The sequence below is a fragment of the Phymastichus coffea genome, unplaced genomic scaffold, assembly GCF_024137745.1.
Source record: "Phymastichus coffea isolate CEN01 unplaced genomic scaffold, Cenicafe_Pcof_1.1 PCOF00034, whole genome shotgun sequence".
In the NCBI taxonomy this organism is placed as follows: domain Eukaryota; kingdom Metazoa; phylum Arthropoda; class Insecta; order Hymenoptera; family Eulophidae; genus Phymastichus; species Phymastichus coffea.
In genome coordinates, this window is record NW_026706845.1 from 445476 (window position 1) to 472191 (window position 26716).

Below are 26716 nucleotides of genomic sequence, written 5' to 3' on the forward strand. Positions count from 1 at the left end.
TATAAATTTTGAATAAAATAAATTAAACTAAATAAAATGCTTTATTTTTTTTTAATTAGAGAGAGGGAGAGAAAGAAGTGAGAGAGTGAGAAAACTAGTGGTAGAGAGATGGAGAGAGAGGGAGAGAGAGAGAGAGAGTTACATATACTGATATGATTAGGTATTAAGTAAAGATGTTAAAAACATTTAAGATAGTAGGTACGCGTCCCGGGTCGTAGCAATATAGGAAACAAACGGGAACGGAAACTCGATCATTCCCTTTCGAATCGGGACACTTGCCCCGCATGTGTTGCTCGTTAGCAACAGACGGCGGCGGGGAAAACCTAATGAGGGTTCGCACGTTCGGGGAAAAAACCCATTTCCCTGGCAGTCGAAAGGAAAAATCCAGGCCCAAAAATAGAAACACGCGTTTGGCTCTCGGTTATTTTGTACGATGCGTTTAATTTTAAGATTGTAATGCGGTATTTCTAACTCACGAATTGATTAATTTGCCAAATCCGAACGCGAGCCTCTCTCATAGCTCTACGCTCCATTGACGTGCACAGGCGCCTAAGCGTTTCTGTGGCCGTAAAGCCCTGACAGATTCGCAGAGTTTGCTCGTGAAGGCTGTAGACCTTTCCAGAAAACTTCGGTTTTCAAAATATAGGTCACTATGACGGAAAGGGAAGGCTATTAGGCTGACCCGTGGACCGGTAGGCTACCAAGCGGAAGAGTGAGCGAGACAGAGCGAGCGTAAGGAGGGTGTGGCTAATGCGGGCGCGATGGATCAGGCCCAATGAGGCCAACGACTCGATGCAGCCCCGGCGGGGGCGAGAGTAGGGAGGATGGAATAAAGAAGCGACTCGACTCAGACCGATCTTCAATTTTTGCTTGTCACGCATAGAAAATAGGCAGACTTTGTTCAGAGTGTTGTTAATAAAATATCATTAAAACAAAAAGAAGTTCTTTGGATCAATCAACCTACAAACCCCTTTCTGCTCACTCCCGTCCCTTTCAAAAGACATACAAGTATATTTAAAATTAGATGCTTTTATTCATAAAATTTAACGTGACGTACTGTATGTTACATATTTTAATTTATTTAGCTTATATTTAATTGTATTAATTCTAATTTATTTAGAGAGTCAACTATATTAAACTAATTTCTTCACATCACCGCAGATAGGATCTGCCAGTGGGCCCTCCGACAGAGTGCCTTCCCCAACCACCCATCCACCTACTCCACCCACCCACACCCTCCCGCCCACCCACACCCACCTACAGAGGTTATTAAGGTAGGATGCTGTAGAAGTTGGTAGGATGTTTGGTAAGCTATATGATGGTCTCTCTCACTCTCCTTCGATAGTAGGGCACTTAGTAAGCTTATGCTGGCTAAGTTTGGGCCCTCGGAGAGGGGGTAGCGTCTTTAGCTTGCTAGGCGCGTACGCCGTATGGTGTGGATGCTGTTCTCTCTCTCTCTCTCTATAATTATAGGTAGTTTGTATTAAATTCTAACATTATATATAGTGTGTATATATATATATATATAATTTTAATTTTTTATTGAAAAGCATTGTGTACATTGATCACATAATGTCTTGTTAATTTGAAACTAATTTTGTAACATCACCACTAATTGGATTATATTGTACAATACGATCGTGTAATACTACTGTGGGCAAAAAGTAAGGTGAATTTTCAATTTAAACTTCGCGGGCTTAACATTTCGGGCTAGTTCTTTTTTTCTTGAGTTGGTAGGACTGCGAATGACATCTGGGACAAATTTCATGTCAATGTCATCATCAGTAATATATTTACGCTTGTGTTTACGAAACGACCAAGAATGCATGTTTCGATGTTTACAATGTCTGATTTAATTGAGCAAAGAAGTGCCATCAAATTTTGTTTGCGGAATGAAATTTCGGCTGCGGAAACGTTGAGGATGTTGCGGAAGGCCTTTGGTGATTCTACCATGTCGCAGAAAAATGTTTATAAGTGGTACAAAGACTTCAAAGAGGGTCGAGAACGTGTTGATGACTTGGAGCGCTCCGGACGGCCATCGACGTCAACAGATGACCAACACGTCAATAAAGTGAAGGAATTAGTGCTCGAAAATCGTCGGTTGACTGTTAGAGACCTTACTGATATGATCGGAATATCAGAAGGATCTGTGAAAACAATTTTGAAAGACCATTTGGGCCTACGAAAAGTCAAATCTCGTTTGGTACCGAAAACGCTCAATTTCTTGCAAAAAATTCGCCAAAAATTCGACGCATATCGTTCCGCAACCACCGTATTCGCCTGATTTGGCTCCGTGTGACTTCTGGCTATTCCCAAAACTCAAGAGACCACTCCAGGGAACGCGTTTCGAGTCGATTGAGGAGATAAGAGCTGAATCGAAAAAGGCGCTGATGGCTATACCGGAAAGGGACTATTTGGCATGTTTCGAGGATTGGAAAAAACGTTGGCATAAGTGTATTTTATCGGGAGGGGATTACTTCGAAGGGATGACATTGATGTAGAAGAATAAATAAAGATTTTTCATTTTACAAACAAATTCACTTTACTTTTTGCCCACAGTAGTATTAAGCAGTAGGCTGCAGTATCTTCAGGAAAATCGGTCAGAGTTTCAAATTCTAGGCGAACATCGACTGAGGTGCTTTTTAATGTTTCATTTTGTTTAGAGCACTCTATAACTATTAGCGGCACTTTATTAATAAAATCCTTTTTATTGAGTAACGGCTCGTTTTCTTTACCATAGTAAGCGTTTTGAAAATTAGTATACATATCGTAGAGAACAGCAAACAGATTTCGATTGATATTTAAATTGAGATTTCCATACGGATAGCATTGTGAATTGAGGAATAGCTTCACATTACTAATATTACAATGATCAAAATTACTAGAATTAACACTCGCTGAATTTTTACGTTTAGTTTGAAAAGCTAAAATAACAAAGCGAGGCTTTTCCAATTGATTGGAAGTCTTAACACTCCAAACATGCTTTGATGTACGACGTAATTTTGGATACTCTTACATTTCCCAAGTACGATAAGTCATAGTAATTGCACGATCTCGTCCAATCTGATTGAGTAATTTGATTTTTTCTTTTTATGCAACCATCACATATGGCATCAACCATTCAACCTTAGTTAAAGTAATTTTTTATTTTTCTGAAGCATCAGGATACCTTACTGGAATACTCAAAATAGCATTCAAATCATCTTTTGATCTTGTGAGAACAAGTTCATGCCTAACATTGACTACAATTTTCCGATAATCTTCAGCAAAGCCCAGAAACATACTGAGAGGGATAGTCAGATCAAAAAAACCTAGAGCGTTACATATTTGAAACTTCATTGATATCATCATTCTATCCGGCATTTTCAGCGATAGAGCTTTGAAATGGATTGAGTGAAAGCCAATTTTTCATGAGGCTCGTTAAGCCAAAATTTTTCACTTTATCAATTTCAATAGCATTTATTTCATATCGTATTTCCTCGAACAAATAACAGAGGGCGTTGTTGACTATTAAAGTGTTCTCCACTGGTGTAGTACCGTCCGGCTTGGTCAACCGACCACAAATATGAGTCATACTGCGTGATGGAAGCAGAGATAAATCTTGATGTTGAATTGCTATATGGATTTCATCACTATTATTGAAATATGATAATGAATAAGGCTGATGCGTATGAAATTCATAATGAGCTATAAACTCATCGAAAGCGACACCTGAATGAATGTCTAGAATTCCCTCTATATTTTTGATGTTGTTTTACGAGGTGTGTTCAAAAAGTAACGAGAATTTTTAAATTTCGCTGGTTTGGAGAGTCCGCTTGTATAAAATTTTTTTTATTATGTTGGTACACATGCCCCTGAAGTACGATAAAATTTTCAGCAATATTCATTGCTTACTTTTTAAGTGGCAGCCGCTAACGTTAGACGTGTTTTTCGAGCTCGGCGATTTTCGTTTGTGAAAAAAAATGGATCAAAGAATTTGTATTAAATTTTGCGTAAAAAATGAAATAAAGTGTAGTAAAGTTTGTCAAATGTTAACAAAGGCATATAGTGAGTCTGCTATGAGTAAAGCAAGGATTTATGAGTGGTATAAGCGTTTCCAAGATGGCCACGAAAACGTTGAAGATGACGAACGACCCGGACGCTCAAGCACATCAACAACCGATGAAAACGTGAAAAAAGTGAAAGAAATGGTTATGAACGATCACCGAATCACAATCAGAGAAGTCGCTGATGATGTTGGCATATCAGTTGGCTCATGCCATCAAATTTTTTCGAATGTTTTGGGTATGAAACGTGTGGCAGCAAAATTCGTTCCAAAATTGTTGAATTTCGAACAAAAACAGCGGCGAATGGAAGTTGCTCAGGAGTCGATAAATGAAGTCAATAACGATGCAGAACTACTAAAACGTGTTATAATAGGTGACGAAACATGGGTTTACGGATATGATGTCGAAACTAAGGCTCAATCGTCCCAGTGGAGGCATTCTGGATCGCCAAGACCGAAAAAGGCTCGACAAGTGCGGTCGAATTTGAAAGGTTATGCTCACTGTGTTCTTCGATTTTAATGGCATAGTGCATTATGAATTCTTGCCACAAGGTCAAACAATCAATAAGCAGTACTACCTACAAGTTCAACGTCGTTTGCGTGAAGCAATCCGAAAAAAACGCCCGGATTTGTGGCAAAACAATTCATGGCTTTTGCACCACGATAATGCGCCTGCTCACACTTCATTGCTTGTTCGTGAATTTTTGGCCAAAAACGAAACTGTAACGATGCCTCAGCCTCCATATTCGCCAGATATGGCTCCATGTGACTTTTTTCTATTTCCAAAAATAAAGAGAACATTAAAAGGCCGTCGTTTTACAAGCATAGATGACATTAAAAGCGAATCGCTGAAAGAGCTAAAAGATATTACAAAGATCGAGTTTCAAAAGTGTTTCGAGGATTGGAAAAAGCGTTGGCATAAGTGTATTGTATCCGAAGGGGACTACTTTGAAGGCGACAACATTAATGTAGATGAATAAATAAATATTTTTTTCATAAAACGAAAATTCTCGTTATTTTTTGAACACACCTCGTATACAGCACACTAATATGCACAATATTTTCTTCCACGGTTTTCGACGATATTCAGTCTCAAGCTTTTCAGGAATTGACTGTTCTGAGGTGTGAGCGGTCTGATAGCTCGCTGTTGACTGGTCGTTGATTGACATTTTTGTCTCTTTATATAGCCTCGACCGGTCTTTATATTGTAAATGATACCCATTACTACGATATATGTCTTTATATGTACTCGCACTGTGATGACTTCTCCTCGAAAGTTAACTAGGTTTCCGTCTTGATCAACTATACGAATTTGAAAATGATCAATGCTCCTCACAGCGACTGGAAGGTAAATGACTTAGGAGTGAACTTCTATAATCTTATATCCAGGTGGGACTGCTGGGAAAAATTCATATATAGTATGTACTTTGCGATCGTTTATGTAAGAGCCTGTAGTAATATTACACTCTACACGTAAAGCGTTGACTTTGAGAATAGTTACGGGTAAGACAGAACCATGTGTTTCGTTTTCAACGAGCGTACGTCTAGTGTAGCCTAAAATAGCTCCATCGAGGTCCTCCTGGTGTAGGGTATAAAATTACTAAAGACGGACAATACAACGCGAATGACAAAAGAATTTGTAATATAGCCGATCCTCAGGAGAGTAACGATGCTGTAAACTTACGAACGTTGCGAAAAACTAGTGAAGCTAACGTTACTACGCTTACGAGTATGATAAATGATCTTATAAAATAATTGGATACAATAAGATTAGAATTAGTAAAGCATCGAGTAGGTCTTAATCAGTTAGAAGAAGATAATATTAATAATAATAATAATAAGGAGAAAGAAAGAAATATTAGACCGTGTGACTTTTTAAAACAATTTAAAAAATAGATTAAAATGAAACATCAAAGAGTGGTGGATGAGTTACATAAACTAGCACGTCGAAACTATCCCTTTAGAAAAGATGATGTACGCGGAATAGATGAGACATGGCAAGCTGATCTTGTAGAGATGCAAGGCTACTCGAAAGAGAACAAAGGCTTTCGATATCTATTAACTGTCACTGATATACACTCCCGCCCAATAATCTTTGCCCACCTGAGAACAAAACGACTATAACTTTGAAACTCCATATCTCGGCTGGAAATACACCTACAGAGCTCTACGTGGGCTCATTTGAAAGGGTTTTTCGAGCACTTTTTAATGGTGTATATTAAAATCATGCTTAGATATTTCCCTTGCAGATAGGACGCGAATATCAAAACAAAAATTATGAAATTTTTGCTTTTTTTTAACCGCTTGCCATTTCGAGAAAAAAAATCGTAGAAAAATTCTAAACATAGCATTTTTTAGCTCTTTTTCTGCACTATCCAAAACACTCATTCAAAAATAATTTTCGTCTAAATTCAGCGATTATATGAGCATTTCATTCAAAAACAGCATCTATATTCATTACTCTGTATCTCGGAAAATTCGAGTTGTAGAAAAAAATTTTCTTGGATGAAAATGTTCTATTTTGTAAGTAGAATACGTGAACGAAATTTCATAATCATATGAAAACATTTTTTTTTCAGTCGTAATATCAAGTAGTCTAATTTTTTCAATATTTCACTTTGGAATAATAAAACAGATCATTTATTCTCGAAGCTATTCTATTAATTGTAGACAAATTTTAATTGTACTATATGCAAATCTCGATCAACGAAAAATCTAAGTAGAAAAATTAATCTAATCTACCAAAACTGACATAACTAATGATTAGTGAAAAAAATTTCTTTTTAATGTTGTTCTAATCTTCTAAAAAATTGTTTACCATAGTAACATATTATTGAAGTATGGCACCGAGAGATTTTAGTAAACGTTATCAAGTTATTGGATTTCACATAAATGGTAAAAGCAATCGTCAGATTGCTAGTATTCTCAATATTCCTCGTCGAACCGTAGACTACAATGTAAATAAATTTAAAAGTAGCGGCAGTGTTGAAGACAAGAAGCGCTCTGGTAGACCGCGGAAACGATTGCTGGTAGATTAGATTAATTTTTCTACTTAGATTTTTCGTTGATCGAGATTTGCATATAGTACAATTAAAATTTGTCTACAATTAATAGAATAGCTTCGAGAATAAATGATCTGTTTTATTATTCCAAAGTGAAATATTGAAAAAATTAGACTACTTGATATTACGACTGAAAAAAAAATGTTTTCATATGATTATGAAATTTCGTTCACGTATTCTACTTACAAAATAGAACATTTTCATCCAAGAAAATTTTTTTCTACAACTCGAATTTTCCGAGATACAGAGTAATGAATATAGATGCTGTTTTTGAATGAAATGCTCATATAATCGCTGAATTTAGACGAAAATTATTTTTGAATGAGTGTTTTGGATAGTGCAGAAAAAGAGCTAAAAAATGCTATGTTTAGAATTTTTCTACGATTTTTTTTCTCGAAATGGCAAGCGGTTAAAAAAAAGCAAAAATTTCATAATTTTTGTTTTGATATTCGCGTCCTATCTGCAAGGGAAATATCTAAGCATGATTTTAATATACACCATTAAAAAGTGCTCGAAAAACCCTTTCAAATGAGCCCACGTAGAGCTCTGTAGGTGTATTTCCAGCCGAGATATGGAGTTTCAAAGTTATAGTCGTTTTGTTCTCAGGTGGGCAAAGATTATTGGGCGGGAGTGTATTTTCATAGTACGCTTGGGCAGTTCCTGTGAAACAAAAAAATCCCCCTAATGACTCAATGGCAATCCTATCAACCCCCTAATAGCCCCCCCCCCCCTATATACTTCCCCCCTAATAATCCTCGAATATGAACTAAACTAATAAGCCCCTAATAACGCAAAGAGAATGCTAGCAACCCCCTAATTACCCAATAGCAATGCTATTAACCACATTATGACAGATGCTTCAATGTTATCAATTTTCTGATTTGTGGAATAGTTTCCGTGCTTCTGGTTCCTGACTTTCTCTTATGCTGTAGACCATCATCTTCACGTTTAAGAGCCTAGCAGTAGTTAGCTAACATATTAACATTCCATCTACCTTGATACCTTCTTTCCATCTCTTGGATGTCTTGGTGGAATCTTTCTCCTTGCTCCTCACTTAGGGCTCCAAGATTCTCAGGAAAAGAATCTAAATGAGAATTCAGGAAGTGTACTTTTAAACTCATGTTACAACCCAACTCTTTGAAACTGGTAAGTATATTTTGAACGACTACGTTATAATTTTCTACTTTTCTATTTCTCAAAAATCCTTCTACAACCGCTGCAAAATTCACCCATGCAGCCTTCTCTCTTCTTGTCATCGTTTGTTGAAAATCAGTCGATTTCATCATCTTTCATATATCCGGACCTGTGAAAATACCTTCCTTTATTTTTGCATTAGATAATCCTGGGAATTTATCCAATAAGTAGTGGATGCATTTTCCATTCTGATCAAGGGCTTTGATGAATTGCTTAATCAATCCTAATTTTATGTGGAGGGGATGTAAAAGTGTTTTTTTTTTTGGATCACACAAGGGTTTTTTGAGAATATTGTGTGATCCTGGTTTCAGAGACGTGCGAAGTGGCCACTTATATTCTTCCCGATGACGCTGTATTATCCCACAAACAAATGTAACATGGGTATTTGGTGTACCACGACTGCTGTCCAAGAAGTATAGTTATTACTTTCAAATCACCACATATCAGCCATTTATAATCTTCATATTTAATTTTCTCAAGAACTATCTGCATATTCTCGTAAGATTGTTTTAAATACTCTGAATGGGCGAGTGGCATATTTATTTCCATTGTGAAGGAGGACAGCCTTCAAACTTCTTTTAGAAGAATCGATGAAGAGACGCCATTCAGTAGCGACGTATATCAAGCCTAATTCTGTCATTAAGCCAGTCACGTCATGACAGTAAGTCAATCCATCTTTCTCTGCGAAATATCTGATATATTCTTGCTCTCTGTTTCTGTACCAAGAAAAAGTTGTTTTTGGAGCCAACAGATTCATTTCTTTCAACCTAGAACCTAACAATTCTGATTTATTTTTCGTCAGGTCCAAATCTTTAACCAAATTATTTAGAACAGCTTGTGTAAACAATTGAGGACTTTCGGTTGTATCGAAATGTGCACTATCATCTGACTACGGATCTTCGTCGTCCACCTCGATATCATTTATTTCGTCTGGGCTCCTGGAAGTAGTAGGTGAACATTCTGCTTTCTTTAGGGGTGGTGATTTCTCATAGACAAGAGTCCCCCATAAAACTGGCTTAGTAACAGATGAGATATTAGGATACAAAATTGCAGATTTATTCTTACTGTCGAAATCTTTCAGGTCAATAGAACAAAAGTAACATTATAATCACGTGGCTCACGCCAGATAATCGGAGAACTGAAAGGCAATTTTTACGAAGAGTCGTCTTTATTCCAACGACCTCATATTATATGGCAACTTACACAAATTGTGTTTGGCATCCAAGATTTATCTACATTCACGATAAAATAGCCGAAATAGTTTTTGTAAGCAGTTTCGATTGAAGGCGTAATGTTTCTCCTTTGGTTTTTAGTAGCATAAAGTCCACATACGTTGCAGAACTTGTTAGGATCGTTCACGCAACTCTGGGGAGACATTATAAAATAAATCTCAGAAACACGAGGACGATGAAGATTACTAGAAACTTCAACTGGGATTCTCAACTATTCTGAAAGGGACTGTCGAGAAAATGACGCTCGATCGCAAGAAGTACGCCGAATCTTTCAACTATCCTGAAAAGGACTGTTGAAAAGATGCGCGTAAGGTGGACCAAAGCAGAATTCTTAACTATCCTGAAAAGAACTGTCGATAAAATGCAGCTCGATCGCAAGAAATACGCCGAACCTTTCAACTATTCTAAAAAGCACTGTTGAAAAGAATTGCGTATGATCAACGAAAACCGGACTCACAACTATCCTGTTGTGAGTCCCCGCTTGGTCCTGTTGTGAGTCACAACTATCCCGCTTGATCGAAAGGAGTAACGTTTGCCTTTGCACTATTAAGGGGTTGATAGGATTGTCATCGCGCTATTAGGGGGTTCATAGCATAGTTCTTATTAATGCGGTGATTAGGAGGTTATTAGGGATTGATGGCACTGCCATTGCATTATTGGAGGTTGATAGGATTGCCATTGGGTTATTAGGATGTTTATAGAATAGTTTATATTAGGGAGGGTTATTAGAGAGTTATTAGGGGGTTGCTAACATTGCCATAGAAATATTAGGGGATTATTGGTCAGATAAACCTTAAATTCGGGTTCATTCAATGCAATTTTTTGGATTTTACCTTGACCTAACCTTGACTCTGAGCCGACCAGGTGAAACCCACCCCAGATTCGAATTCAGCGACCTTAAAAACCGATAGAAACAGTACCTGGACCAAGATTAATGGGATAATCTTGATTTGACCTTGATCTAACGTTAACCCCTGAGCTAATCGGGTCAAATGAATCCTGGATTCGGATTGAGCGACCCCAAAAACATAAATGTAATGGTATTACCTTTTGCACTTTTGTTCACATATGACTTTTTTCGTGGGGCTGTTATATTTGTATTGTCGGTACTGTTGTTATGAAATCGTTACAATGGTGAACTTCATTCGATGATATCTCCGCGAAAAAAAAAAAGATTTGTTAAATTTGAAAAATGCGTTGGAAAGGGCAGAAGCGATTCTTTGAGATGGTTAGATTCGTTTTTAGCAAAAAAAAAATGTTTTGCGGTGTAATATAGCTTCTAAAACAGCGAAAATACGTGTTTTTCGCACGTTTAGGTTAGAATATCTTGAAAACGTGACGTGATAGAGCATTTCTGATGCCTGATTCGTGTTCAGCGCATCAAAAACCTTCGGAATATATGAATAGCGTTCTTGCGATAACTCAAAACTTTTTTTTTGCAGACCTGTGTTATTATTCGTTGATGATACAATTATGTTTAAATTCGAAGTTTGAACCGACAATATGGTAAATAAATAACTCCTCCTTCTCACTAGTCTGATGTAGGTTTTAAAACATTTCTTCATCTTTTTCGAGTACTATACTCGTATTAACCCTTTTTTGAGCAGGAACACATCAAATTCGTCATCTATTGTAATATAACAACGCTAAATCCATATTTCATTGTTAATGATCTAACTTTAGTAACTTGATATAATGTATTCGATGTAAGTTGGGACATCGCCTTCCGAGGAAGGAAAGTCGTCTTGGAAATTTTATTTATTGCTGAGAAATCCATTCTGTAAAATAAAAAATCAAAGAATTACTTATTTATTTATTTATTACTAAGGTATTAATAAACTAAAATTATTTATATATCTTACTTTTTTCAATAGTTAGTGGAAGATGTATTAGAGGTTGAGGTAAGACTGTTGCTTGAGTGAGAGCTGAGCAACTGTTTCGAACAAGAGTGAGCTCTTAGTTTTATAAGTGGCGTCCTTACTTTTAAAGATCAAAGCTCTTGAATTTCATAAATGAGGCTGTAGGTATTAGTATAAAGTAATTTACATTTTTCACCAATTCATTGCTTCATGTAACCATAATGAAAGTCATAGACTAATGTTTTTGAAAGATCTAATAGACATAGACCGATATATAGGTTTTTTAATACCGATAGTTGTCCAGGATAATTAAATAGCAGCTAAATTTTCATGAAAGATGAAACTACTATGGAAATTTGGTTGGGCAATTCGAGCTTCAGCGCCATATCTACCACTCCATTGATTGATCAGTTTGACATCTTTTCGTTTTCTTTCATCTTCCATCGTTTTTCTATATACTGCATTAATCATAAGCTTTTTCAAGCTAAAATCATTTTTCATTCATTCAGAAAGTGGGATGTTGGGTGCCGTACGAGCTGAAGCCGACGGACATCGAACGGCGTCTTGTCACGTGCGAACAACTCCTCCAACGGCAAAAAAGGAAGGGTTTTTTGCATCGCATTGTGACCGGCGATGAAAAGTGGATACACTATGACAACCTAAAGCGGAGAAAATCGTGGGGTCTTCCCGGCCATGCATTAACTTCGACAGCGAAACCAAACATTCATGGTTCGAAGCTGATGCTATGTATTTGGTGAGACCAGCTTGGCGTAATTTACTATGAACTCTTGCAACCACGCGAAACCACCACAGGAGCCCTCTATCGGACGCAATTGATTCGTTTGAGTCGAGCGTTAAAGGAAAAACGCCCAAAGTACGCGGAAAGGCACGACAAGGTCATATTTCTGCATGACAACGCTCGGCCACATGTTTCCAAGGTCGTGAAAACATACCTGGAAACTTTGAAATGGGACATCCTATCGCACCCGCCGTACTCTCCTGACATCGCCCCTTCTGATTTCTACTTTTTCCGATTGATGACGCATGACCTGGCCGAACAGCACTCTCGTTCTTACGAAGAAACCAAAAATTGGATCGATTCGTGGATCGCGTCAAAAGACGAACAGTTTTTTCGAAGAGGAATTCAGAAGCTGCCAGAAAGATGGGAAAAAGTTGTGACGAAGGATGGAAATTATTTTGAAGAATGAGATTGTAACGAGTTTTTTACAATAAAATCTCAAATTATTAGAAAAAACGGCGATTTTCTATTTGTACTCCCAATAAATAAATCAAATGGCCAACAAAACTCGTATAAACAATCTCCGAAATTATAAATTAATTAGATAATTCACTTTTAATAATATGTTAAGCTTCATGTAAACCGCTTTAGGAATGCGCAATTCCTCCCTCCTCATTCCATATTATTTAAGCAACAAATTTAGTTAATTATTTAAGATAATCATTGTAAACATGTAGAATTAAACACTTTCGAATAAAATATGTTTAGATATTAAGAAAGCCGCGTTATAGTTAAGCATAAGGTACATAACTTATATAATAAATAAATTAATAATTATGAGTTAAAATTGTAATAAAAATGGTACTTGAAGAGCCATCTAGCGAGATAGGGCCCATACGCTTGAGTGCACGCCCCCGATCTCCACAACGCCCCTGAACCAATTAAGGCCCGAAAGCCAAAAGAGAAAAGTGGGAAAGTCTCAGTCAGCCAATTAAAAACTGCTGCCATTTCCATTCTTCCCAAATTTTGAGGGTTTGAGAGAGGGATTTTCCTCCGAACCACCTCCAGGCTATAAAAAGGCGTGCACAAGAGAAAAAAGGCCAATATCTAGTTTAATTTAGTGTCAGCTTTAGTTTAAAAAAGATTCAACTCTCCAAGTGCCAGTGAGTAACTGAAAAAGAAGGAAAAAAAGGGAAATAAAAGTAAGTTAAAAGAAACTGATCTTTTCTCTCTACAATTTCCTCTCCTTTTCTATCACGACTTAGCTTTGTCCGCATTTTCTTTGTCTTCAAAAGATATTTCGACATTGATTTGGAATATCTTTCAACAAGACACTCGCGACGCATTTGTTAGCAGTTAAATTTTCTATGACTATTTCGGCATGGTCTGTAATAGTCATATGTAAGAGCCGACTCCAGTGAGTTAAGATATTCGCTGGAGCTCTTACATTAAAAGCTTAACTTTATCGCGTTCGCGTCCCGCATTTGTAGAAGCTCTCCTCACCAATTTGCTCATCCCGGTTCAGGCGTCGTATACGCAAACCAAATAGAGCACCTGAGAAAACGTCCGCCTCAGACGTTCCTGAGAGTGACCCGGACGTCACATATTTATTATAATTTATATTTCAATATTTTTATATTTTAGATAGATTTGTCAATCAAAAATATTATTTACAATTACTTATTAGAGTTAACATTATATTAATGTTGACCTTATCTTACTCGGAATTTATTCTTTTTCAAGGTTATTAATGGGCTCTATTATGTAATCAGTATCTGTACTTTCAATTCTAATGTGATAGCATACACTTTTCAATTTTTCTATCGGAATTACGTCGTAATAATCATATGTTACAATACATTTATGTATAAATGATAATGTATCACCTTCTAAATCAACCGAATATGGACTACAAATTTCAATCTCTCTGAGGATTCCATAACTGTTTCCTTCGCAGTCGCATAATTTTTTACATCTACAATCTGTGACGCGTACAAAGTTGAATATAATGCCAAATTTCGCTGAATTATCAACTACGTACTTAACGTCACACGACTCCGTTTTTTTATCACTTTGATTTATTTTCGATGTATACAAAACATCGCTTTTATATAATTTTGAATATAAAAATAAATTTTTTTGTGCCCAGTACGCAAATCTTACTATTTCATGCATATACGCCGGTCGATTTATTAATAGATAACCAACTACGTAAATATTATTTCCAATTCTTTTTAACTTAAGTTTTTTCGTGGGCGATAAAATTTCGTTACAAAATTAAATAGCTTCTTCATTACCTTCTAACTATTTATCTTTATATGTATAAACTGCCATGTGAATACTTAGATTATTAATAATTTGTAAGTGTGGAGATTTGCTTCCACGAACAATTCTTTTTAAAGTTCCATTCAAACTTTCACGAGGAAAGCACGAAGTTGTAAAAAGAGGGCCGAAGAGACGAACCATCAAAGCTAAATGTTTCAAAAGATGCAAATTACAGGTCATAAATTTTAAATTGTATAAGTCTTTAAAATTTTCGATGAATTTATCAAAACATTTATCCGCTAAATCAATCATTGGTATCTTAATTTTTGCTTGACATAGTAAATGGAGTCCTGATATCAAATACATTAAATGATGTAAATAATTTTGAGGTAAAATATCATGTAAAACCGGAAGTGAGTAATACAAAACCCAATTTTTCAATTCCGAAGCTTTCCAGTGAGAAAAATCATAATCTATAATCAATAACTTCTACTAAATAATAAAACGAAAATTTTTCACCTGCGAATTTAGAATCGAACATTAATTCAGTAACTCTTTTTCCTACACCTTCAAATCTTAAGTGCATTATGTCCGAAGCGTTGAGGAAAGGTGTCTATGCACTATTTGTGACGAAATAGTTGGACCTTTTACGCCACATACAGGCATCTTTGATTCAACAGCTAGTCTTGCATTAATGTATCTGCATCGGTTCGCAGAATATTTTCTTTTTTATAACTATAAATACGAATTTTTTTAACAGTTCGACCGGGCTCTAAACACACTAGACATCCACGTCTACCATTATACTGGTTCATTGATAAAAACGGAGCTTTCGCAGGTAAATCACCCGTACCGCAAATTATTAATCCTCGAATTTCAATGTAATTTCGTAAATCTTCTACATAAATTTGAATGCCTACATATGATTTTTTTATAGATTCTTTCATTGGCCTTAAGAATAAATTCGGATTCGGTTTCTTTTCTCCAAACCGCAGTCCAGCTAATATAACATTTTCAACTCTATAATGTAAGGTATACGGCAATTCCAACAGTATTAAAAAAAAATGCTGTATTTTGACGAGTTGAAAATTTTTACTACATCAGTATACCATTGTATGATATATTGTTTTTAGATGAGAGAATTTGATTTTCTTCACTGAGTTCTTTGTAAATTTCACCATCGTAAATATCGTGATATTCGCCATTCGGAGCGATTCGCGAACCTATATTGAGATCGTTATAAAAGTGCTTACGGTTATAAAAATTTTCTAACTGTAGAATTATGGGAATTTCAAGGAAATAATTCTGCTCTAAATTATTGTCGCAATTACAATATTCATTATCGAGCACATCATCAATTTCAATCGACTCATCAGTATCAATATTATTTTCAGAATTATTTGAAGGCGCTTGACATTTAGTGCAATAATAATGTTTTTTAAACTCGTTTAACACTTCGCTAAAGTGTTTTTCAAATTTGTAGTAGGTGGTTGGACAGTTGTGTGGCTTTATAAAACATTGCGCAAATAATTTCAAAAGATCATTAGCACACGTTTTAGTGATATGGTGTCGTAGAATTATGGTAGCGAAAGAGATAATAAAAGCTAGTACCGTCATTGGCGACCCTTCGACGAGCTTTTTTTTGCAATCAGGTCCATGGTCATTTTCTTCTCTCACTTCTGCATTGCTTGTATCATTAGCATTTTCCGACCTGCTTTAACTAAAGTCGTTTTCTCTGTCATCACTTTCATAATTATCTACATAACAAAATACACATGTTCATTCTCCAAGTTGGAAAACGGACCCTTGTGAAAAAAATTCAAATAATTATCGATGAAGGCGCGATTTCGCTGTCACGTTCATGTGTGCATATCATGACTCAAGTCCACCCTCACACTTGCACGTGTATGCGACCTTGCAAAGTAGACATTTTAACATTTGTATCGGTAATAATCTTGAATGAATCATTGTAACCGTTTGATTAGAAAAAAATTCTAAGTTAGGCACTAATACCAGCTGTTATCGATGTAAATAAACAATTGTGCTTGTTGTTGTTTTCATAACCTGAATTTTACAATCTGAATTCTATTTCGTCATGAATTAATCTTCTTTCATATAAAATGCACAGAGCTTTTTAAAAAACCTTAGCATTGTCTATACGCTAAAATGTATATTTCGTTATTTTCTTGCACTCCAACTAAACTCCATCACAGAGAATTTATGAATCAACGGGTCAACCAAAAAGAACCTGCTTTTGAATATCTATGTAGGTCTAAGAGGGCCTTTGAAAGGGTGAGAAGAATATCGCGCATGCATGCAGTTATATCGTGCATTCGAGAAAATGAGCGCAGGATAATTCGTTTTTTTTCGTTCATCGATCTCTCACCTTTTCAATCTTTTTTCACTCAAATTTGCGTTAATTTTACATTCCGAATGCCGCGATTATTTTGCACATCTGTATAAACTCATAAAGGTGGAGCGATCCGAATGCATAATAAGCGTGAGTATAAAGATATACCGTAATTGAATTTTGGGAGAGTAGTTGGGTCAACTATTTCGTCGACGTCTATGTCGCGGCAATCGTGATAGTCTGCACTTAAATCGTCTCGGAAATCACCTCCTCCGACTTGGGCTTTAGAGTCACGCGTACTATCAAACTAAAATGATTTCATAATTTTTAAATAATTTTATATAAATATTGATTTCCAATATTGCATTATATCGCTATATTTTTTTTACATGGTTAAATATGCTCTCAAGGTCGAAACTTTGATTGTAGTCTGAGACATCTACGTCATTCTTGAAATATTTTTCTAAGCGATATTGTATCAAAGGAGATTAGTCTTCGAAACGATTTATATTTTTCGGGATTTTATTATTTTTATTAGAAAAATTAGTAGTAATGGATCAATGCAAATCTTACAATTACGTAATCGACATTCAAGGTTAGGCGGCCTAATGTTTTTTCTAATGTGTCTCGTTTCGAGTTATTTTTTTACGTTGTTTATGAAGTGAGCTGAGCTGAACCGACAGCAGTTATAGGAAATCAAAAAAGGTTATATCAGTAATCTACAATTAATCTACGAAACAAGCTACAGCAAAATGTACGCGCTAGTATTGTGGAGTGATTACAAGACCACGAGTATTGTTGGCATTGAACAGTTAGAGCCAGAGAAAGAAAAAGGCGAAGAAACTGAGGCGCGATACGATGATGGAGAGCTATACAAAGCAAAAATCGTTAGGAAGAGTGGTAAGTGCATGTGAATACAAGCACGATTCTTAGCTTCATTTATCAGTACTTTTACATGTAAACTCAAATAAAATTTACGAAATAATCCATTCAATAAAATAAGTTGTTAAAGTATAAATATATCTAATAGCTGATGAGAACTATCTAAGCTGCTTGACTGTCAGCTCCGATGGCGAAGTTATGACGAAAGCAAGCGATACAAAGAAAAAAGTAGCTAAACTGGAAAAAGATTATTTAAAACAGAAGGCACTGCTTGAAAAAAATATACTGGAAGAAAAGAAAAACAGCGCCAATGAACAACTTTTGAATGAGATGTCAATTTTCGAAGAAACGGATGAAAACCGTCTTCGACAGGTTATTATATTATGTTATAATTAAGTCTATATTATGTTACAGCTAAGTATTATCAACATTATATTATGTTATAATTAAGTTATTATTATGTTATAATTAAGTCAATTGGAAACATTTTTATACTCTAAGTCTTCATTATATTCCAATTTTTTATTTTTCTTCGTATGCTACAGACAACGGAAAGTAATATCAGGTTACCAATTGGAATTTCTAAACCTCTTTATGGTATCCAAAATAGTCACTTAAGAACGTTTGTAATGAAGGTGAAACATGGCAGAGCAGTCAGGGGCAGTGGAATAAATCTACTAGTTAGTTATAAATAATTGAAAAATATCTTATAATTACTTTAATATAATCTTACTTGGTTAGAGCAGCAAATCTACTGGTGTGCAACCTACATTTAGAAAAAAATAACTTTGCAACAAAGCGTTTTGATGCCAATGCGCCATCGACAAGTAATGCTCCAACGCCGCCGTTTGAGGATGGTACGAAACGCAAAGATGGCAAATCTCACGATGAATGCTCAGCCAAATTGAATGAACAACAAATAATTACCGATGTTATGTTTTAAGTATAGTGATTCAATAGTAAAATTAACTATTTCATGTCATGTCTCATGTCTCGAATACAATCATATTCTATCCTGCTGAATAATTGTAATGCATTTGAGTAGAGTCATGACAGTTTGACTACAAAATCGACGGAGAAAAGTGTCGAAGATAACAATAACAAAGAAAATTCTCCACAAGTTCATTACTCTGAGACTGTTCATAACAGTCGAAATTTCGATGACCGAAATGCAGATTTCCCGCAACTCAATGATCCCAGAAATTAATTTGATTAACATATTTGAGAATTATAGAATTGAGATTTAAGAATTATATTAATTACGTTGAGTTTACATGATAATTATAATAAATAAGTTTTTAAATAATTGTGTACGATATTTTAAAATGCGGTACAAGCCAAAAAAATTCATAAACCCGAAATCTATTACTAACTTCTGTATTAGAAATATCTTGCCAATATATTACAAATATATTGCTAATATATCGCCAATATATCGGCAATAGCTGATTAAATAAAAAAAGTCGAAAATATTGGCGAAATAATGCTGATGTTTACTATCAATACATCGACTATATTTGTTGAATTTAAAAGAAATCGAAACTATTGACGCAATAATAGTGATAGACCTCAAGGCAAATATTGGCGATAATTTCCAATATATATTGGCAATATATCTCCAATATATTGCCAATATATTTCCAATACTTTTTTCCCATATCTCAGCAATATGTTGATTATGTTAATACTTTAGATTTTTAGGCCGGTAGGAAAACATAATAAATCTAATTTTTTTCACGTGAATCTAAAGTAGTAGCACATACGTTTAACATTTGATATAATGTTGTATCGGAGACATATTAGTATGTAAAGGATAAATTGTATATTGATGATAAAATGAATTATAATGATATTTTTGTGTCAATAATGCTTGAGGTTTACTTTGTTCTTCGTTCTTTGTTCCGGAATATTTTCCTCGTTACTTTTATCAATATTTATTACTTTGTTGGCCGCATCTTCATTTTGAGAATTATCTACATTTATGTTATCATAACTAACTCTACAATCTTGTAAGTTATCCAAAAGATTTAATGAATTAACGGAAATAATAATTTTTTCATACAAAGAATTGTTTAATTTTAACCATTTCAAAGGATTCTATATTTTATTAATATCAACATAATTTTTCCATATAACTTTATTTTTGTTTGGAATACCTCGTACTAGTATATACATATTTTAATCGCGTAGTAAAGCATTATTTTCAGGACAAATTGTTTTCAACTTTTCTTGAGTCGGAAATGGCAAATGGAAAGTTCCGCCGACTACTTTATCAATTTTCACGTGATGTGGTAACTGTTTTCATCACTGTATCATTTTTATAACATGCAACGGTAGTAGATTCAATTAATCGATCCGTTCGCGATTCTGCTTCTCGCGCATCAGTACGAAGAATTTAGAGAGAGAGGGGGGGGGCGATCATTTGAATAAGCAGTTACGCCTCAGCTGTTTACGCGAGTTTACCGCCGATATTGTTTTCCATCGTGTTTCGCCGAATTATCAAGTTTTTCTGGGACGATTTTACGTGCGAAAGTGCAATAGAGTAATCGTAGCAATAGGAAGCAGCGGCACAGATTAGCAGCAGCAAATTGCAACCGATAAGAGAGCGAAGCAGCGCAGCAGATTGAGTGGAGGAACAGCGGCAATTGATTTACTACATCAACAATTACGTCTGATCACCGTAATTGCACCGCAGGGTAGGTGTACCTCCCATTATTATTGCGTGACAAAATACATTCGGTATTTTGCAACCGCGATATCTAATATTTTTGTATTCGCACCGTTCGTTAGTTTCCCGGCAAATTTCGAATCTCCTCTCTCTCTCTCTCTCTCTCTCTCTCTCTCCTCTCTCTCTCTCTCTCTCTCTCTCTCTCTCTCTCTCTCTCTCTCTCTCTCTCTCTCTCTCTCTCTCTCTCTCTCTCACCGAATAATAATTCATTGTAAAATCCTGTTCACGAGCGTTAGTCTTTCGGCCCAATAATGACTGTAGTTATTTTTATTAATTAAAGTTAGTCAAATTTATTCGCTGATTACGTCATTTAATTTTCCCAGTAGCTTAAGCGATTTTTTAAAAGACTGAGGTTTTAATCCGATTACATCTAGGGGATTAAGTGGATTAGGCGTAAAGTCGCCCACACCTAAGATTCATCGAGTGTCACAAGGCACGTGCTTAAAGTGAGTTCAAACTCCGTTCGATAGAAGACAATTAAGCGAAATCATCTGACATAAAGGCGAATACACGTATAATCATACGAGTTTAACGGAACGGCGGTTAGCTCTGCATCGTGGGAGTTTGTTCTTAAATAAATTTGTCATTTTTTAGATAACCTCCCCCGTTACATGGCGCCCAACTGGTATTAAGACCCGTTTCGTGCGAATAGGATTGTGCATCGAAGGGAATCGACGCACGAGAGAGAGAGCGAGAGAGAGAGAGAGAGAGAGAGACGATTGCGCGAGCGCTTAGGAATGTTTGAGCGGGTGGTAGCGCGAGATCGTGAGCGGTACGCCCTCTGCTGGGGAAAAAAATGAAATCACTTCGAAATTTTTGCTTATAAATTGTTAAGTTGATTGTAAAAAGGGCCGCAAGCGATAATTATCAGTAGGTCGAAGTTATTTCAGGTCGTTCGGAGTAATCAGGTGTTAACCTATTTCAGCCATAGGTTTGTGGATAAAGGGGGATTGGAAGCACCTCATCAACGATAAAGGCAGAGAGCGCGACCCAAGCGTGCAGTCCAGGAAATATTAGCCAGGCGGAGCAAGCAACAGCAGGCTCCGACATTAGGTAGGATATTTTTATAATATTAACAGATAGTTTGCTGAGACTGCACGCGCTCATAATCTCGCGAGTTTGTGCCTTATAAGAAATGAGGCTTAAGGGTAGTTGCACTAAATAGTGTATACCCCGCTCATATCTTGGGTGATAGGAGGCGGTAGTGGTCGATTAGGTCGATAATTTTAAACCTCAACCGCATCCTACACCCTTACGGAGGCAAGATGGCTCTGTTGTCTGCTCAAATCGACAATTGGGCATTAGAGCTGACCTCCGCACAGCGCGAACGCTATTTGGCGGATCTTGAGCTGCACAAGGATGGAAGTGTCATCCAGCAGGCGGCTAGGCTTGGGAAATGGTTGCTAGGAGAGTACACCGTCACAGATTTTGAAGAAATCACGCGCAGCAATTGAGGTGGCGGGTCGCTGGAGGCGCACCCGACAAGCGTGGCGGGAAAACCTCAGCGCAGATGAGAACAGCGACTATCCCTGAGACTCATCAACAGGGGGGGGGGGGGAATATCCTTGACAGATATGTCAAGGACATTCGCCCTGCCCGGATGAGGACTCTGAGGGTGAAGCCAGCCGCCAAGAAGAGGATGAGCTCATCCAGAAGGCCCTCCGCAATCCAGATCTCAGGTCGCAGGAATCCTGCACCCGGAAGGAGCCTCAGGACGAATTATCCTTGAGTGAAGCCTTCCGAGAAATAGAGTACCTGAAGGAGGGAGTCGACCACAACCGCAAGTTAGTAGGTCGAATCCTAGAAACCCTTCAGACTCTGAAAGGAATACAGGTGTGTGCGGAGCGCGAGGCGCAGAACATGTGCCAAAGAATACGGGAGCTGGAAGACGGAATGCATGAAATGGCCATGCAACCCGTTCTTCACAGCGCGACTCAGTTCAACCGCGCTCCAGACGTAATGTGGACTTTGAGGACACATTCACCTGTCACTACGATTCTGGGATTTCTGGAAGCACGCCGGCTCCTCCAAGACCAGTACCGAGGAGAAAGGATGTCACCCGACCGGAAACCGTCTAAAGAAGAGAAGGTTGAAAAGGATCCGGAGAAGTACGGGAGATCCACACCTGTTCGACAGAGGAGTCGAAGCGGATCCTCTCGCACCGGTTCTCAAATATTCTCAGGGCTCTCCACAACAAGATGTTGGGAAAATCGTCCGTAGATGGAAATTAAGGTTTGCGGGCAGTAGGGCACAGAGCGTGGATACGTTTCTGTCGAGGTTGGAAGATCTGCGCGTGGGCGCGGGGATGACTAATGAAGAAGTACTTTGTTCCGTATCAGAGATCCTCGAAGGTAACGCGAGGACCTGGTACGATAACAATAAGTACCAATGGCTCAGTTATGCCGAATTCGTCGCTGACGCCTGAGAATGGTTCGGCACAAGTACGCAACAGCAACAAAGGCTGTTGCAGGAAGCACACAAACGATTCCAGGGTGAGGACGAATTAGTGCGAGACTACGTGTCCAACTTAGTGGCTCTTGTCAATAGACTGAAACTACCAATGCCCTTGGAGAAGTTATTAGATCTACTCCATGCAAACCTCCTTTCAAACATCCAAATTCAGCTGCGTCGGAGCGAGTTGACGTCGATACGCGAATTTAACAGGAGGGCGACCGATGTACAAAACACTTTGTCTTACGGTCGTCGTCCACGTGTATTCGGAGACCCCAACTCGACGATCTTCCGTCAGCACTCCTACCAGCCGAAGCAAAAGAACGGCTGGTAGTAAATCCCAAACCGTTGCAATGGCCAGCGAAGGGAAGGCGCGTGCGAAGAAAGATTGAGACCCGCAATGCGGACATGGCGTGGAGAACTCCTGCCAGGAGGCCTACCAGACAAGCGACGGTATCGGCTACGCAAACTTCCACTTCTGATAGGAAGATGGAGGATCGTCTCGAGGGCATTGAGTGGATTTTACGTCAATTGGCCAAAGAAATACAAGAAAGCCCTCCAGAACAGCGTAAAAGCAGATAGCGTGGGGTAGGAAAAATTCTCACTCTCCCGGCGAACGGCGAGAAGACAAAGGCGAAAGATCGAGTGTTCCGCTTGTGGCAAACTGGGTTTTAGTCGTAAATTCTACCCAGACTGCAACAAGGGAAACGGCAAGGAGAGCGATGAGAAGAAATCATCTTCCAGTAGATTCGACCTCTCGGTGCGGATTGTCGATGGGAAACAGCAAGTTGTCGGAGACTCAGGGATCCAAACAGATCCTGGTAGGGGATCAAGGGAGCCCAGAACCTAGCGGTACGTTGAGGATGAGACCAGGTGGTGGTTGTGGGTAGACATAGGTGACTTTAAAATTAGAGCACTCTATGATACCGGCGCCTCATCCACGGTCATGTGTTAATTAGGGCTAAGATTGGCATCGGAGATGGGACTCGGATTGAATATGATCAGGGCGGGCGATGCAAGGCTCGCCGACGGGCGCCCATTTTTTTTTTTTTTAATGTTCCCCTTCAAGGTAGGGGGAATCACAAAGGAAATTAGAGTAGTTATTATGCCACTACTCACGAATGACTGCTACGTAGGCGCGAACTTTATAAGAGAGTTCCGCGCAGGTTTGGATCCCGATGAGGATGAATTATGGCTTAAGGACGCCTAGGTAAAAGTACCAATGGAAGTGGCTGGAATTGATGGTACAGTATTTCTCGCACCGGTAGGACTGTGGGAGGCCACGGAGACATAGCTGGAGGAAATAGAAGACCTCTGTAGAAGATTGATTCCTGACGGAGGTCAGGCTTTAGGCTGTGCCGTAGGGGTTTAGCACGAAATAGATGTTGGAGCTGTTCGACCCATCAAACAGAAGTGCTACCTAGTTTCTGATAGAGTTCGAGAGGAAATGCACGCGCTCGTCAAAAATATGCTGGAGAAAGATGTAATCAAACCAGCGACCAGCGGATGGTCAAGTCCAGTAGTAATGGTAAAGAATGCTGATGGAAAATATAGGTTTTGCGTGAATTATCAAAAGATAAATGCAATTACCAAACCTGATGCCTATCCTTTGCCATATATGAACGACATCCTAAGGCGGATAAGGGATGCAAAGTTCATATCCACGCTGGACTTGAGCAGTACGTACCATCAGATTCCCCTAAAGGAAGAATTGCGTCCGATATTAGTGTTTATAGTACCTGGATTAGGGCACATTCAATGCAAAAGAATGCCCTTCGGACTGTCATACGCAGGAGCGACATTCCAGAGGTTGATGGACAAGATGATAAGCCCGGATATGGATCCATTCGCTTTCGCTTACCTTGACGACGTAATTGTGGTTTCGTCGTCCTTTGAGGAGCATAAGCGGCACCTAGAAAGGGTATTAAAAAGAATTCTAGGTGCGGGCCTAACCATCAACAAAGATAAAAGTCACTTCTGTAAGACGGAAGTCAGGTACTTGGGAGTTCTTGTGAACCCGGACGGAGTAAGATCAGATATCGAGAAGATGCGACCGATATTAGAATATCCAACACTCCGGACTGTCAAACAGGTGAAGTGATTCATGGGAATGACCTCGTGGTAAAGACATTTCATCCCCGACTTTGTCATGATCGCTGAACCTATAAACCGCCTGACAAAGAAGAATGTACGTTTCTCTTGGGAAGAGGAGCAAGAGCGAGCTTTTACGAGGTTGCAGGAGGCGATGACTTCCGCCCCAATACTGCAATCGCCCGATCCTAACGGTTAATTTATACTGCAAACTGATGCCAGTGATAGTGGGATCGGGGCAGTCCTCACGCAGGATGTCGATGGACAGGAGCCTTTTAATAGAATACACCAGCCGATCACTCAACAGCTCTGAGAAGAATTATACGGTCTCTGAGAAAGAGTGCTTGGCAGTAGTATGGGCTATTGGAATGTTCCGACAGTACATTTAAGGGCATCACTTCAGGGTCATCACTGATCATAGTTGCCTGAAATGGCTCCACAATATGAGAAATCCCACGGAAAGACTAGCACGATGGGAGCTAGCATTGCAAGGCAATGTCTTCGATATTGAATATCGAAGGGGAGATATCAATGTGGTGCCAGACGCATTGTCTAGGGCCTATGAGGAGAAGGAGATTGAAGTGAGTGCTATAAATAGTCGGCCGGAGACCACTGACGCCTGGTATTTACAACAATACCAGGAAGTATGCTAAGGCCCACACTCTCACCCCATATGGAAGGTAGTGGGAGGGAGGCTGTATCATTATCAGCCTGATGAGAACGGTGAAGGTTCCATAGACAACGATGAAGCGTGGAAGTTGCGATGCCTGAAGGACGAGAGCGTACGTTCTCCAGGGCTAGGCGCTTGTACTACATGCTTCTCCAAGTTAAGGAATAACATTACAACATGTCAAATTTGCAATAGGAAAGGTCACGTTGCTAGTGACTGTCGAACACATCTCAAATGTCAAATATGCAATAGAAACGGCCATATAGCTGCAGACTGCCGAACTCGAACACAAATAAGAATGATAAATCAAGTTATTTGTCAAATTTGTGATAAACCTGACCACTCAGCGAAAGAATGTTATAATAGTAATAGTGTTACTCCAAACACTAATTGTTTTTATTGCAAGCAACCAGGCCATTATATCGCTAATTGTCCAAAAAGAGAACCATATCGTCATCAGTTTCAGGGAAACGGACAGCAGTCCTCTCATCAGAGCGCAATGCAGAGGACCAATTCGAATCAAGCGCATCAATTACAAGAGACGGAGGTATCGCTCAGTCTTATACCGTAACAAATGAACCAAAAATTTCAGCTAAAGTCCCAATAATTAATGCAAACTTCTTAGGTGATATCAAATTTCAAATTATGATTGATACAGGCTCAGAAGCTAACATAATGAAAATAGGACTGATTCAAAGTTACACAGAACATATAAACAGTACTAAATGCAAACAGCTAAAAGGAATAGGCTCAGAGGTCTTTATCACATTAGGAACAATTACACTATCGATATTTGGTTTACCGACGGAATTTCAACTAGTACCAGATGATTTTCCAATACCTTGTGAAGTAGTTTTAGGGGCTACATATTTTTCAGAAAGCAATTCTGTAATAAATTTCGCAACACGACAATTTATTGTAGGAGATCATGTCATACGATTTCAAGAAAATAATGTTCAATGTAGCAATTTTTGTTATTTATATAGTACAGAAGAAATAGAAGTTAGTATTAATGCAATACAAAAGGTTTCTCCAAAAGTCAAAGTTTTGAATCCATCAACTAGAACCAAAGAATACTTCCTAATAGACACCGGGTCCGAAGTCAATCTAATAAAGAAACGTCTTCTGTCACCTGGAAACGAAACTGA

At 38.0% G+C, this 26716-nt stretch overlaps 1 protein-coding gene across 2 annotated transcripts in view; it reads right to left on the reverse strand.

Annotated features, from left to right (window-relative positions):
- LOC131663380 (muscle M-line assembly protein unc-89-like) overlaps positions 1 to 26716 on the reverse strand; it is a 418894-nt gene that overhangs the window by 33033 nt on the left and 359145 nt on the right. The gene's annotated exons all lie outside the window — the stretch shown is intronic.